The sequence below is a fragment of the Struthio camelus genome, chromosome 18, assembly GCF_040807025.1.
Source record: "Struthio camelus isolate bStrCam1 chromosome 18, bStrCam1.hap1, whole genome shotgun sequence".
Lineage (NCBI taxonomy): Eukaryota > Metazoa > Chordata > Aves > Struthioniformes > Struthionidae > Struthio > Struthio camelus.
Window position 1 is genome coordinate 7,726,146 of NC_090959.1, and position 16,454 is coordinate 7,742,599.

Genomic DNA, 16,454 nt, shown 5'->3' on the forward strand with positions numbered 1-16,454 from the left:
CTGCAGTAGAAACAATTGTGCTATGAGTCTGTTGGGCCTCAGCATTGGGTAACTGTGCTGGCAACGTCAGATGACATTGGAACAGACCCTGGAAACAGCTGAGAGCATGATATTGTCCTGCCTCATCCCAGCAGCAAATAACCTCAAACAGGTTACTTAAAAATTAATCTAATGCTTGTACTCTTTGTTAAAAGTGCTAAATTATTGGTGCAAGGCAGAGAAAGCCCATGTGGATTGCCTAAGGACTCTCCTGGCTGTTTAATAAATGACTTAACCACAACAACAGCAACACATTAAAGGCAGCCACAGTATCATTAGGGAAACTGGACAATAATTAACAGATAACCAGGAAGTTAACGGGCTTAAGTTCAGTTAACGTGTCAGTGTCAAGACATGATAAAGGAAGCGAGACGGAGCGAACGCGAGACAGCAGCAGTGCCTACGACAGAAGCGCCTGGTTGCTCCCAGGAGCGGGGCCAGCTCTGCTGGGGAGCCGAGGAGCAGGGAAAGCCGAGCGCCGACAAGGCGGCCAGTCTTGCCCTGCGGCAGCAGGCTCTGCCGGGCCTCGCTCTGCCTGGTTGTGAAATCAGGGGCTGCCCAGGACAGGAGCACTTGGTGACCAAGGTCCGGTGTGTTCAGCTGTGCCATGCATTTCTCCCCCGGGACATTCCTTGGGTCTGTTTCCCTGCACAGCTGTGTGTCCACCTGTACCAGGAATCCCAAGGAAGGGATTTTAGAAATGTGTTACACCAGACGAGTTAGACATTGACCCATTGATGGGAAATGGAGTAATTTCCCGTTGCCCAAGAGCCTCTAAAGAAAACAGCTTTGCCTGGAGTGGGGATAAACTCTCCATGAGAGAAGGGAAGGTGGTAGCCTGAACAGCTAGTGAGATGTTTGCTGTCTAAGCCAGGAACAAATCCCCTGATCCCGATACTACCAATATCAGGAATTAGGGTTCAGTTGCCCTGTCCCAGTACACCTGGAGATGTTTGGTGATAGAGGTAAAGCTCCTACGCTAGCTGGTCCAGCAGCTTTCTTCCAGCACAGAGCTGCTTCCCACGTAGCACCAGCCAGCCACAGAAGACCCTTGGGTTTGGGAGACCCTATCAAAGCTCAGGAAAGACTCACCTTTAGCTCACCTTTAGCTGCTGCTAAAGTTATTCTCCCATGTTAGTTTATGCCTCTGTGAGTTCACCTGAGCTGTTCCCCTTCTGATGGGCCTGTCTCTTCTGGGAAGCTGTCCAAGACAGAGGGCTGGGTTGTGCCCGGGGAGGTGCAGGCAGCCTGATGCACTGGATTCGCACCAGTCTGGAATATGCTGCAGGGTTTGGTTTGCAGGTGCAGTTGGAACCTCGGTACTGAGGGAAGCCTGAGCTGCAGACCCCGAAAGGGACAACAGCAGGCTCACCGTGACACCTCCCTTGAACAAACATGCATGCCCTCGAGATAGGAGCCCCATCTCTGCCATTCTGCTCAGGGGAAAGTGCCCTAGACAGCTCTCCTTGGCTTATCCCTCAGCCCCGCAGGCATGGCTGCACAGGGCAGTTGTGCAATGAGATGATTTCTTTTTCTGAGCAGTTGAACAATCTCATGTTTGTCTTGTGCAAAAAGTTTCCGGAAGACACATGCAATGGCAGAAGAGAAAGGTATAAACATTGGCATTCATCCAGTCCTCTTCCCCACCCCCCGTCCTCTCCAAAAGAGTTTAAACGTCAGCGTCCCCCAGCTCATCACACTCAGACCTCACAGGGGACACAACAGCATGAAGTCCGTGGCTGCCCTCCTGCTCGTGGGGATGCTCATCCTCTGGACAGAGCTGCCAGCAGGTATGATATCTCCTTAAATAAGGTGCAGGAAGAAAAAGCCCAAAAGGCCAGGGGGGTGAGGGAAGGAGCTGCACTCACAGGCTGCAGTCAGGCTGATAGATGCTTGCAAGTGTAAAATCCAAGGGAGGAGAGGATGCAGCAAAGGCTTCATGCGTGGCAAGAAAGGTAAGGGAGAAAGAGAGGAAGGTGAACCTCTGGAGAATCTCGAACCCTGGATCCCATGGGCGTTTCACTGTGAATCAGACAAAATCATAAGACAGATGGAGGGACCAGTGCAGCCTGCCCCGGGGAACAGGGACTCCCACCTCTCCGCAAGGCTGACCTTCCCTCCCAGTGGGGCAGCCACACGCTCCTGCTGGAGCCTAGCGCTGGGGACTGCCAGGCGCTGGCCCTGCTGCAGGCGCAGGGAGCCGTCGCCTCGTGCTGGGCTTGGGTGCAGGAGCCAGGGGGCTGCATAGAGCCAGCAGCTGTGAAGGGGCAGCTCCTTCTCATGCTTCCACCAGATGTGATTAAAAGGGGACAGCTGCTGGTCCAGGAGTGCAGTGGGAGAGGAGAGTAGAGCATGGATGTGTTAGCTACAGCACATTTCACTGGGGTCCCTCAGACACAGTCAGCCTGGAACAAACACCCCTTTCCTCCTGCAGGCTCCGCCTGGTCCTGCCCGCCTGTCCAGATTACCTGCGCGATGGCCAACCCCCCGAACCACTGCTATGTTGATTGGCAGTGCCCACCGTCCAAGAAGTGCTGCAAGTCCTTCTGTGGAATGAGATGCATGTCTCGCCCACCTGCTATCCCGATCTTCCACGGTACGGGGGAGATGGATGGGAACGGCTCGGGTGACCTCGCTCTGGGCAGAGAGCTGCGATCAGCTTCCAGAGCCCTTCGACTTAGCCAAATTCCTAGGTTGGGGCTGCTCAGGGCACCAGAACAAACAACTGTTTTCTCTCCCTTTCCCTAGCGTGAGCTGCAGTTCCCAGGACTGGCCGAGGGAGTCCGCAGCATCCCGCGCCAGCCAGCCGCACTGACCTCTGCCAAGGATTGCCCTGCCCCATGCCAGGTGCCAGGAGGATGGGGACGGCACTAGCCCACGCTCTGCTGTGCTCTGCGTCCGCCTCGGCTCTCAGACCACCTCGCTGCCGGCTGCCGCCTGGCGCTGCACGCTGCTTTCTCACCCCCATGCCCTCTCTCTCGGCTCCCTCGTTGCTGGTATAACTAATAAAGGAGCTTGTCCCAGGATTACACGGCTTGTGACTCCTTTCCTCCACCTCCTTTTTCCCTGGCCTCTGCCTCCTCACCCTCTCCCTGCCTGTTTTCCAGATCCACCCTGGGCACTCATGCCCACTTCTGCTCGCTCCCCAAAATTTCTGCTTGAGGAGAGATCAAAATGGGTCTGTCTATGGACCTAGAGTGTGGTTAGGGGCTAGGTCTGGGGAGGAGGCCTATCCAGAGGCATAGAAATCCCAAGAGGAGAGGGCAATCAGAAGACTAAAATGCCACAGGACACTTTGGGAGACTTTCCTGGCAGGCTATGACAAGCCTTGGAGAGCATGGGACACGCACCCCTAGCGGGGCAGAGCTGCAGCAGACGCAAAGAGGGATGGGACCCTCCTGCCCAGGGGATGCAGGAGGCAGAGCCGTCGCCAGCCTCCGTGCAGGTAGCAGTGATCTTTGGATAGCCAGGGAAAATAAGCATTAGGACGGCTCACAAGGGAGAACTTTATTTCCTCAACCAAGTCACTCTTCTTCAATTTGTAGCTCTCAGCAAGGCTCACCCCACCGGGTGGCACACAGGGAAGAGCTCACCTTCACAGGGGGCCAGACACCCAGCCTCTTCCACCTCCTCCCAGCCCAGACTGGGAAATCCCACAGTGAAACCAAGTGGTGGCCCTGCCCACCCACCCACCAGGAGGGGGTGGGGGGCTGGGAGAGGGACTCCTGACCCGCAGGAGACAGGGAGGTGATTGCTTATCAAACAGCAACACCAGCTCAGTGCTGTTGGGACGAGAGCCCCACAGCCGAGCTGCCTCACCCCACGCCAGCGCGTCGTGCCACGTTGAGCCACGTGTTCGGCATCGTAGGCAGGAGCCAGGCTCCCTTAGGGAGCAGCGACATGGCAAGGACCGTCACCAGGTTTGCAAACTCTCAAGGTCAGTTGGCTCCTGCCCCTAAAAGGGAAAGAAACCTGCTGTGCCCCTCACTCTAAGATGTTGCACAGAGCTGTTGCTCCACTGTTTTCCCTAGTTTGGTGATAAACCCAGCCCTTTCTGCATAGTTCTGCAGAGCCCGCAAATTGCATGAGTGAGAATATTGTGCCCCCAGTGAAGTGGGGAATCCCGCAGGAACAGCCTGTCTAACCAAAAGACAGCTGGCGAAAGATATTGCTACATAAAGACGGAGCTAAGGGACCCTCCTGCACTGCATTTTAGCAGAAACTGGTTAGGTATTTAAACCAGCCACAGATATAGCAGGATAAAACCTTATGTCTGTGGCGAGGTGGGGGAAGGATGTCTTACCTAATCCGAGGCAGATGCTGAAACCTCCCTGCCAGAAGCTGGGGAGAGACAGCTCGCCTGAGCAACGTCTTCCACGGTCGCATCAGGCTGGAGGAAAAGAGAGCGAGCAAAGACACACAGAAACTATCCAGTGACCGAGAAGAGAAGTGAAAGACCACCTCTCTGCTTAGCAGAGTCAAAAGAAGGCTGAGAGGTAGCTTGTTAGCGCTGTGTAGCGCCAGTGGAGGAAGAAAATGCCGGGTGAGCTAGCAGGGGAACGCAGAACAAGAACCTGGGGCAGGGAGCTGGTCTGCCAGGTTCGAGCAGGCAATTAGGTGTCACTTCTGAGCACGGCAGTGACCAACCACGGGAATATCTCTTCACATCAAAACTGCCCAAGAACCACTATGCAAAATACAGCCTTGGGGCTCGCAGCAGGCGCGCCGTTACGCGGAGCTCCCAGGGTCTGCACGCTGCCTCCAGCCGTGCCTCCCCTGAGGCAGCCCTGGCTCGCAGGGAGGCTGAGGGCTCACAAGCACGCTTCCGCGTCCCGCTGATCATCAGTCACAGATCACAGCATTGCCTCCCCCACCAGGGCGAGCTATTATCAGCTATCAAGCAGGCATTTCCATTTGGCTGGTTGATTTGATAATGCTGCAATTATTCCTCGTTTGTTAACAAGATTAAATTGCTAATTGGGTTGTTTAAGCACAAAACTGTAGGCATGGGTTGCATCTCGGCTGGTAGCACTGATGGCACCAGACAGCCCAGCCCGACGATGGCCAAGTCCAAGGCAGAGGCTCCTTTGTGGAGATGAGGGCAAAGCAACAGCACAGGAAGACTTAATTCTGCAAATCACCCTCTGAGGCCTTGAAATCACAGTGAGAAAGCCTGGAGAGAGCTTGGGAAGTCTTTCCTCCTGCCCTGAGACAGGCCCCGCTTTGCCCATGGCAAACGTGTATTGCACTGACCATATACACCCACCTGGAGTTGTTTTGACAAATCTTCTCTCATCTCCCCAGGGGCAGGTCCCTACCACCATCCAGTAGGTCTTCGCTAACATCTGGCCTGCCACCACAGCTCAGGTCACAGCAGATGAGACTCACACATATCCTCACATGCAGCTAACAGCCACCTGGGCCTTTTGCCTCTAGTGTGGAAGAGCAGGGCAATGCTCCAATGCACCCAGGGAGGTATTCGCCAGAATCATGATGAACTTCCTGGCAGCATATTTTGACTGAAAATCCTTTGGATCTGGGTCACTGGTGGGGAAGGGAATTCCTCTCTGCTTCCTTGGCAAGTGCCAGGGAGATAGCTGGAAAAAAGGCAAGTCTTGTGCCAAACATGAGACATTTCCATGCTGGTCCTTCTCGCATCATCGGCTTCCCCAGGGCTAGAGCAACAGAAAGGGAGGGATTTGTTTAATCTGCCGAGGGGCTGACCACGCTCTGGGACTTTTCAGCTCAGAGATGTGCAAACTTTTCCTGGGACAAGACCACAGGGTCTGGAGCTGGAACGTGGCTGAAGGCTGCACTCCAGGACCTAGCTCTTGGGCACCAAATGCCCATCGTGGCATGTCACAGCAGTGTTGCTGTTGCAGAGAAGAGGGCCTTTGTGCTCCTTTTGCTGTTTCTTTTTCATGGACGTAACAGCTTATTTCATCTTCCCTTAAGATGGGAGTTTTTGGCACCAGTCCTTCTTGGACTGACATCAGGTGGGATCCCAAAGGAAATGTCCAACTCTCCTGGCTCCAACTCCTCCTGGGGAGCTGGTGGCCAGTGGCAGCTCCACATCTCACCACAGCAGGGCAGAGCCCAGCGTGACACAAACACACCATAACACTGGGCTGAGACCCTGGTGAGCTTGGACTTGCCCTAGTACGGGAAGCCAAGTTCCAACCCAGGCCGGAGATGACCTTACAGGGACAGAGATGTTTGAGAGGAGAAAGTTAACTTGTCCAGTGCTGGCTCCAGTGTAGTGAGCACAGGGGGCTCAGCCCAGCTTTGTGCCCTGCTTCTCCATGAGGGGAAGCCATCAGCGTCATGGAAGAAGCCTTGCTCCGTAAGGAGAAACACGCTTCAGTCCACTCCAAGAGACAGAGGATAGAGAAACGGGGTCTCATCTGCAGCACACCCCATGCACACCTGATCATCTTTATAATGTTTTATTGGAGCCTTCTCCCTGCAAATTGTATGTTCTGGCTCAGGAGACTAGGTGGTCAGGGCCTGAATACAGAACAGTTAGGTGCACAAGAGTCATGCGAGACCTTTTCAAGAGATGATTCAAACCATTCTAATAAGAATCACTACAGGTTGCAAAACCTTTGAAGGAGGAGGGTTATTCAACCAGCCTGGCCCAGGAGTGGGAACATGTCATCCCAGCAGGACGCAGCAATCACATGAAATCCAGAGGAGAAAGGAAAAACCCCAGGCTGTGCAGACCCGTGTGGCAGCAGTTCTGCCAAGCCCAGTATCCCGAATCCTCAGCTGGGGTGCTAAGCACAGCCCTGGTCTCCTCCACACAGAGAAGCTGCAGTATTTAAGAAGGGAAAAGGAGACAGTATTGTTCTGGCCTCATGATAAAATAAATAAATATACCCCTGTAGAAAAATAAACTGTTGTCTCTGCTGAAGATCAATGTGTACATGAAGTCACCCTGCACTTCCTAATGTGGAGTGGATTATATAAACCTGACTCCTCACCTCAACAAGTCACATCCCAGCCACAGGAAGAGGGTGATCGCAGCCAGATCAGAGCTATCTTTCACCAGCTGAGGCTCTCTAGCATTTTCTTGCTTTTGGACACAGGGATGCCTTTTTCCTGCTCCAGAGTCTGCTTTCCTTGCCATGAGCATGCCTTGGCTTGCCTGGCAGGCTGTCACGATAACCTTTGCTGGTGCTCTGCCTGCTGCCCTCTGTGCTGACACAGGCAAGCGTAGAGGCGGACAGAAAGTTTTCCACCGCACACACTCAGCGTGGTGGAGGCAAAGGGAGCTGCTTCTGCCTGCAGAGGCAATATGCTGAATAGCTCCCATATGAGAATGGCACGGGCAAAGCCATCACTCATCCTCCCCAAATGCAGCCGGGACACTGCCAGGGCGAAACAAACAGCACCAGCTCCAGCCAGCCCGGGGACAGGGATGTGGAAGCACTTCTCCTGCTGGAAAGACAAGGGACGCCAGGGCTGGCGAGAGAAGCTGGGGTTTGGGCCAAAGCAGCAGGGAGCCCTGGAGACCGCTGTAGCGGGAGCTGTTCCCTCTGCCTGGCTCGGGCATGTCACCTGGGCTGCACACTGCGTCCCTGCCTTGCACATGGTGGAGAGCCCACGGCAGCCGCTCTGGCAGGGGACAGAGCTGCGTCGCCAAGGATGCTCCGCAGGGCATCGCTGGAGTAATCCACCACAATTAGCTCCTGTCTGAAGTACTGCCAGGTGTCAGAAACAGCTTGTGACAAAGCCCTTGGGCTGGGCACAGGACTGGCTCTGCATGCCTGATGACAACCACGCGCATGCCAAGAGGAGGCAGAGCTGTGCCTCGCTCAGCTGTGCGTCTTGGCTCTCTCTCCCCTGTTAATCCCACCAGGAATCCTCACCAATCTGTTATTGGATGGAGCAGCACAGAGCTACGCACCAAGGAAGCCTGGAAAACGTCGGCAGGACTTTCCTGAGCTGGAGAACTGAAAGCACAGGGCTCCCTGGCAGCTCCGAGACCAGGCTGAGCACTAGTGTGGCTTCTCTGAGGTCTAATAAGGGCTGAGCCTTGCCCTGAAGCAGGAGCACAGGCAGTGCTTCCCTCTCTGCTGCCCCAGTCCCTGTGGCACAGTCCTGGCAGGGACTTGCCAGCCCAGCCTGTTGCATATGGCCAGACTCGTCCAGGCAGCAGGTTCAAAATGCACTAGGGGGTCCCAGAGAAGCGCACACCTGTTTCCCCACCAGTCACAGACAATATCATTTTATAGTGTTACGAACCTTATACAACACCCCAAAGCAGCCGAGATCCCTGCGTGCCAGTGGTCCATTTTCTCAGGCAAAGGAGATGGAAACCTCCTTCCCCCAGCCCAGAGCCACAGGCATCAGCAGCAGGATGGACCAGGCAGGCACGGACCATCAGGGTGCGAGGGAGTTGGTGCTGGCAAGGAGCTGGATGCCTGAGCTGGTGCTACAGGCAGGGTCTAGGAAGCAGCAGCTGCTGCAGGGGCAGGAGGGAGGAAAGTCAGGTTGCTGCTGAGCAAAGTGGCCTCAACTCTCCTGCCATGGCATTACCCTCTCTCACAGCACCCTAAAGTCTCTGACAAGACAGTGTTATCCCACCAGGTGAGAAACAGCAGCGTCTATACCTCTTCCCCTTGCTCCTCCTCCAGCCAGCCCTTGCCACCTTGCAAGCCCCTTCATTTCCTTTCCTCCCTGTGCCAGAAATGGATTGGGCTTGATTTTTTTATTATTTTCACAGGGCAGGAATAGCAGTTCTTAAACTGCTGCGAGAGATGCCCAGGCACAACAAAGTAGACATCAAGTGCACTGGTAGCATCTAAACCCCAGGATACTGAAATAGCACTTGGCACTGGAGTAAGTACAACACGCTCCACTGAGCCACGCCGCTGCACAGGGGGCTTTTCCTGGCAGGGCTGTTTTGGCAGGCCATTTTTTCCCCCACTGGCTAGAGACCTTATTTGCCCAGACCACTATCGAGATAGCTTTTTTTGTGGAAGGTGGTCTCAGCCCCTTCCAGGCTCTACGTTTCTAACAGCAAAATTCAAACTGTGGAGGGGTCACGCAGATACCTGAGCGTTGCTGGGGGGGAGGGGACAAAACCCACAAAAACTCCCTGTCAAAGCTAGTGTGAGAGATGGGGGCACTCGGGCTGGGGGCTCTGGCAAGGGTAGGTTGCTCCCTCCCTGCCTCCTAGCCTCCCCCCACTCAGCTCCAGAGTCAGACTCGCAGCCCCTTGGACAGATTGATGTATGCATTCAGCCAAGCAACCAGGCATGTCAGACCTCATGCAAATAATAGCTTCTGCAAAGGCTTGCAAAGCACTCGAGCACTCTCACATCAAACAGTTAGCAGAAAGGAAAACATCAGCAGCGAGTAACGCATCTCCCATAGGCGTATGCCCAGCAACATCCTCTGTTCACACACCAATTTCCAGGAAAGGTCTCTGTTCACAATCCAGGCATGTCCTCCATGCAAAGTTGGGGTCATAAACCCACCATCATTTGCAAATCACACACACAGGCACCAGGGTACTTGCCTACCCTACAAACAACACAGCTCACCTGCACAGAGACCTTTCCAGCTGAGCCCAGCGCCACACTGCAGCAAACTGCTTTGGGAGAGGAAGGAGGGCTTTGTCTGTAGGAGAGCACAGCCAGGACAGAAGAAACTGGGTCTTTCCAGTCCCTGGACCCAGCTGCAGAGGGGAAGTCGTTTCCCCTTTCCTTTGGGTAACACTCTTCTCAGCAGGCATCCGTTCCCCGTTAGTGCCAGCTGTATCACAGTGGCGGAACCCTTTCTCTTCAGACCTAGCTGTGCCAGAGCGCACACAGATGCTCTTTCCCTGGCAATTATGTAGGTTAATAACATGCAATGTGATGGCAAGACACAGGGAACCACAAAGCTATGTCAATATTTAGCTTTTACACATTTGGCTAATTAGAGAGCAACCTGTGATTCCCTCCGAAGGAGGCATGTCTGCTTCACCCATCTCCCTCCCACTCTGCATGTTCCTGGTTCGGGTGGGATAAGTGTCACCTCATTATTTCTGGAGTTTGCTGGTCACAAACGGTCTGTCCCAAAATGCTATTCCCAGGCACTGGATGTCAGAAATCATTATACTAAATAAAGCTTCATGAATGATTCATGAAGCTGGGATTCACATTAATCAGGGAGAGATGGGTAAAAGCAGAACCGCATTACAGACTATTGTATTATATTCTCTCGTAGACAGACAAATGGAGAGATGAGGTTTGGACCTACAAAGCAACAATCAGAGATATGGTGCAAATCAGAAAAACAACCCCGGTCCCAACACAATCAGAGCCTAGCTGAGCAGAGCCCAAATGCAGACAATGGGCTGTTGCCCAAATACCTTTCTGCTTCAGGAGTTCCTGTGACTCGATCATATTAATAAGCCTGGGGCAGCTTGAACTGCTGTTCTGAGCATCCTCAGAAATGCACGACTGCTTTTCACATTAGCCCTGATCTCCAGCACTGCACTGGGCCAATGGGTGACAGCCTGGGACTCACGTAATGACTTCTTGGCTCTGTGCAATGTGACCGCTAAAAATAGAAAAATGTTACTCTGAAATGTCATTGTGAGGTTCCTTCCAGGGGCTGGGCAAACTGGGCTTCTACCTAGACGCCACAGTCTGTCCCAGCATGCGCTATCCAAAACCAAGTATTTTCTTAGGATGCAAATGCCTCTTCCTTTGTTCCACACTTCAGAAAGGAGGTAAGTGGATGTGTCACCTCCTTGTACCTGAGTACCAGCCTAGGACCATGCCAAGTCAAGCAGAGTGAGGGCTGCCCTCAGCGTGGAGACAAAGAAGCGGGCCAGGGGTTGCCAGCTGTCCACACAGCTGTGTGCACGTGCACAAGCGCGTGTCCGGGCCTGCCGCGAACAGCCAGGCTCAGCCACCGACCTCTCACCTTCAGGTCCGGCTCAGCATCTCCTGCTGCTGCTTTGCTGCTTGTTCAGAATCAAGACTCCTGGTAAAGAAATAAAACTACAACATACGCAACAAGCAGCCAGGCCGACTGTACAGCAAGGAAACAGCCCCAGCTGGCATGCTAAGTTCTGGGCTCTGAAATGAAAACACCAGCCATTCTCCATCCAGCAGCGGAGACATATCAGAAAGGAGGCCTAAGAGCTGTTAAACATCCCTGCTTCAATCGGCCACAGTTCTGCAGCCTTCCTGGTGCAGGGAGTGAGTCACCGAGCCCTGAATCACGACAAAGCTCATCCTCTGCTAAGGGCACCTCTGGCGAGCAGGCCCGCCGCCAACGCGGGCCGCGCGACTCGCCGCCACAGCTCTGGGGTCAGCACGTCTGCACGTTTCCCCGCCACGTCCAGCCGCAGGGCTGCAGGCGTCCCTTGGCCTGGCCGCTATCGCCGTGCAGCTCAACAAAGCAGTAGCCAGGTCAGCCCTGAGCCTGGGCCGTCGTTTGCCGTAGCCGTGTCGGCTCCTGGCGATGCAGCAGTCTGAGCCCTCGAGCGACCAGAGACCTGTGGCGGGACCCTGGGGCGAGCTGCTTTGGGGTGGAGGGCAGCACTGAGCCAGGGACCTGTCAGCGGGGACCGCTGTGACAGTGAGTCACGGGTGCACGGGTGCACAGACGCAGCGGAGGCAAAACCCTTTGGAAAAACCAACCAGACCTTGGCCGCATGGGTCTTTCAGGGCTGCGGTCCCTCTAGCATGCGTTTCCCCTGCCACGGTACCATTTGCTGTAATAAACACGATTCTTCCCCCACTAGCTTTGCATGGGGCACAGCTCTGCAGCCCTTCCCAGGCGCCTTACCCCAGCTGTGCTGATGCCCCCTTTCAGGATCCAGCCCCTTCCCTGCCAGGCACAGTCGCGCTGTGGCAGCCACCTTCCCGCCTGGGGGGAGACCCCTGGGGAGGACGGAGATGGCGGGAGCAGGCTGTTACCCACCCACCATGCTAGCGGGTAACATTTGGCTGCCGCAAGGGCCCATGGCCCCAAGGCACCCCACCATGGGGAAATATGTTTCTTGGAGAAGGCAGGGGAGCTGGACTGCTTGGTGCAAACAGGGAAGCTGCCCTGGTGCAAGGGGGAAAGGAGCAGAAGGGACATGACGCAACCAGGGCGGCTGCCCCGGGGAGGACAGGGACAGGGACAGGACAAACCCATTCCAGGCTGCCCCAGGATTTTTTGCAGCCCGCTGGCCCTGTTTTGGTTTCTCACAGAGAGTGAGAAAGCCAAGGGCAATTTCCGGATGGATCGAATCTGACAGCTCAGCCGAATGTGGGGGGACAAGCATGGACCACTGCCTGGAGGTGGGAGGTGAGCTCTTGGGGACAACGGAGGCCAAAAGAGAGGGGAAAAAATAAACATTAGCAAAAGCATGGTCTTTCATGAGCTCTCTCTGTCCTCCTGCCACCTGCAGCCAGCTCGGTGGTGGGAAGTGCAGGTGGAGAGGAGGGGACGCTGCCAGGGATGTTGGACTCGAAGGACAGCCACAGTCCTCCCCATGCAAGTCACCCAGCCAAGGTGAAGTCTGTGGGATGCAGGGGCGAATAGGGGGCCCCTCAGCATCTCTACGAACCTCAAGACCTGACGATCTTCTGCCATGGGGAACACCGCTCACTAGCCCCAGCTCCACCAAAAACTCTTGCAGGGAGCCCGACTGTCGGGCTCCATGCGGGAGGAGCTGAGCGAGCCTCCCCCTCAGCCTGTGTCCTGGGCTCCATTAATCTCCCGGCAGTAATTGATTCTGTATTCAAACACAGAGCCCAGCACAAAGTTAATTGGAGGCAGAGCTGGAGCAGAAGATAGGAGCCTACCGAGAAAGTCAAACCACTGGGCCATTTCCCTTATGAAGTATCAAGATCAATGAAAACTCATTAGCAATTAATAGTTCTGGCTTGAACTTTCCAGCTAGGTCATCACAGCAAGGCTGTGACTGAAGAGGCCCAAACCCAAAGGACCACCCTCTCACCCCAGCTGGGGTAGAGAAAAAAAGCCCAGGGCAGGTTTTGCGACCCCTGCCTCTTCCAGTGCTGGCTCTGGTGGCTTTGTCCATATGTGTTATAGTGCAAAGGTATTTGCAGGATAAACTACCTCTGAGAAACTGCATCTCCCGTTATCCCAACCCTTCGATAGCATGGAGAGGCTGATTTCTAACTTGTTTCCTCAGATCAGGGTAGGGCACCTTGGACCCATCACCTGGCTGTGACCAGTGGAGGTCAGACCACCGGGTTGAGACCTCCAGGTGCTCTCTCCAGTAACATTAGCACGGATGTGTGCGGTTGTAAAAGGAAAAGTGCAGATTAAGTATGTGTACTTTAAGGGTCTGGGCAGAGACAAAGGCTAGACTGCGCTCTTCGTTACTCGTGTGATTTGACGGCAATATCGTAAGATCTAATAACAACAAAATTTCTGCCTCTATCTTAACCTATTTCTCTCCTATAAGAGAAAGGAAGCAGCGAGCCTGTCCTGGGGTATGAAGCTAGATTCAGGAGACAGGCTGCTTATGTGAGCTTGGGTAAGTTGATTAGTCTCTGTGGCTATGTCTATACTACTCAATTAAATGTGCCTGGGACCGCTCTGGCACCAAAGCCAGATGGCGGAGAACAGGCCAAGTCCTCACTACTAAACTCTCTGCCAAGCAATGTGGCCCAGTGTTACCTGCCTCTGGAAACCGTCCCTGGCCCATAGCAGCTCCCAGCCACACTGGGAACAGTTTGAGGAGGGCCACGCGACCCACAGCAAGTCCCAGACCAAGACTGTTCCAGCAATGTAACGACGTAGCCTGGGGATGACCTTGGCTTTGGTGAATTTCCTACTACGGATATGTCCTGAGTGATGGAGGGCCGTGAAGCAGAGCCCTGTCCCACCTGGGGCAGGGACAGAGCAGATGGAGGGGATACAGCACGCGGGAGACTGCAAGTCGCTGAAAATACGAAGACGAAGGCAATGCACGGCTGTACTGCAGAAGGCAACACATGCCTCCAGGTGTGTAGAAGCCCTCCAGGTGGTAAAATCGTTGCTCAGAAATGACTGGGCAGCTTAGTACACTTTAACACAGCAATATCTCCCCGTTCCTTCTCCAGAGGTTTCCCATGTCTATAAAAAACAGCCACTGCTGTGTTAAGACTCTCCAAATTTTCTCATGTTTCTTGTTATAGCTTCTGAGCTGAACTGCAAGCCAAGATCCTCAGCAAGTTCAAGGAATTTTCATTAATCTTCCCTGGCTGTCAGTAAAGCCAAGCCAAAGATGTCTCCAGCTGTCAGAGCTATGGGCAGCTTCCAGGTAATACCCCAAAAGCACGCCCATGCCCATCACAGATGAACAACCACGCACGGACTTAGCTGCGGGAGGAGGGGGGCTGGAAGCCGATGGGTGCATTGATGGGCTCTGGCACAGTTTTGGGGGGCAGACTCAAGTTTCATGGAGGTTGGTCGAATAATCTCCCCCCAACTACCCGCTGAGCCAACTGAGAATGTGTCCACTTTAGCATCCTGGCTTCAGCACCCCACAAATGGCCTAAAAGGCAGCCGTGCAGGGTGGTGAGGACCTAGCAAGGGAGCCCACATCAAGGCTCAAGCCCCTGTTGAAACCAGCTGCCTACGTCCACGCTGGCATCCCGTGGCCGAGGGAGGACCATAGTGCTGGGAATCGGGGGACAGTGTTGGCTTGGTGGCCGGTCCCTGGGGTTCCTCCAGGTGAGGTCAAGCACGTGGCACCCTCGCTTGCAGTCCCGGCAGCTGGTGCTGCCCACGGTGGTGCAGGCCTTGGAGAACGCCTCGCGGAGCAACGCTGCGTGGGGGCGGCAGATGGCCTGGGAAGGAGAAGCCCTAAACATCTCCTCTCACTGGAGCAACTCGCCTGTTGGAGCTCACGAGAGGCTTGGGGAGGCAAACACACCCGGGAGCGCGGAAACGAGCAGAGAACAAGAGTATTAAGGGAACCCCAAACGTCTTTGCCTCTGACAAACCCAAAACCAGGCTTTTGCTTCTGCCCTAGTTTAGTTCTTCCCCTCCAGAAAGGAATATTTTAAAATACTTTGTGTTCATGCCCCCAGCATTAATCAAATACCATTTGTAGTCTGCTTCCCAGATCCCCCTGCATTTCCAGGTACGCTATCGCTCGCTGTTCTCTCTCCTGACCCCCCACGTGGTAGATACCCAGTGGCTCTGGCCTTTCACAACAGATGTCCAAGGGTCTGAAAAGTGCTTTAAGATCTTTCTTTTAATTAAAGGAGCTCTGCAGATATGCTATATTCATTTATATCTTTCTCTATTTTTTAATTTATTGCTATGTCAGCTATAAAAAAAAAAAAAAAGCCCAAAGAAAAAAGAAACAGAGCTGACACAAGCTGAGCGCCTTTCGGGATGACTCACTGCATTACTGAAATAGCTGCTGGCTTCAGACTCACCCTGCCTCTGCGCTTCGCTTCCAGGCTGCCGAAGAGAGTGCGGCGAGCGGCTTCTCCCCTCGTCTCTGCGTGGAGGATCTGCCATGTGGTTATCGACATAACCCCCCGCGGGCTTCGAGAGGAGGAGATATACCTTCTGCAAGGACCAAAGAAGAGGGGAAGACATGAAAGGAAGAGATAGCGAGGCGTTTCCAGCTGACCTGATTTTCTGCCTGTTTCCATCTGCCCATCGCTGCGAGTTCGCTCAGAACGCGTGGAGCCGGCCAGTGCCGCACCATCCAAGATGGCCCTGACATGGGAGTCTCTCTCCGCTGCCGCAGCATTTGAGTGTAAATGAGAAGCCCGGCCAAAAAGCTCTGGTCGGCTAAAGGGTGAATCAATCTTTTTGCATCTTGAAATTGTGCAGCAAAGGGGAAATTCACTCCTGGCACCGTTTGTGCTGCAGCAAAGTCCCCTCTGGGAGGATGCTGGCGATACCAGCACAAGCTGGTGCGAAGCCTCTGTAGCCCAGAGGATGAACTTTCCTCTCCTCAGTCATTTCCAGGTAGGGCTTTGCTGTGCAGCAGGGGCGCAAGGATCCTGTGGGAACTTTCCCGCATGGACCCCCATCTCCTTTCCGGGGTGAGAGACCAACCCGAAGATGAGCCATGGCAGACAGGAGGCCGGATGGCTCAGGCTGAAATCCTACTCTCCGTGGAAATTCCCAGCAGCTCCCAGCTTCATTTCCCACTGCAAATAGCTGAAAGTAAAGCATTTGATGGAGAAGGTGCCCTCAGAGCTCCTACAAACCAGGGCAAGCCTCCTTCCCAGTAATGTGGCTATCTGAAAAATATTTTCAGAAGGCAAAAGGAAATGCACCCTGATCACAGTATGTCAGTGGCAGACAGAGAAGACTGCATTTAGGAGCCAGCCCTGCTCCCACCCCGGTCTCATGCCGCGGGGGCTCAGTCGTGTCTGATGCAAAGTGCTCAGATCAGACAAAGCTGGGTCTGTTTATCTTGCAGTTTCCAGGGATGCTCA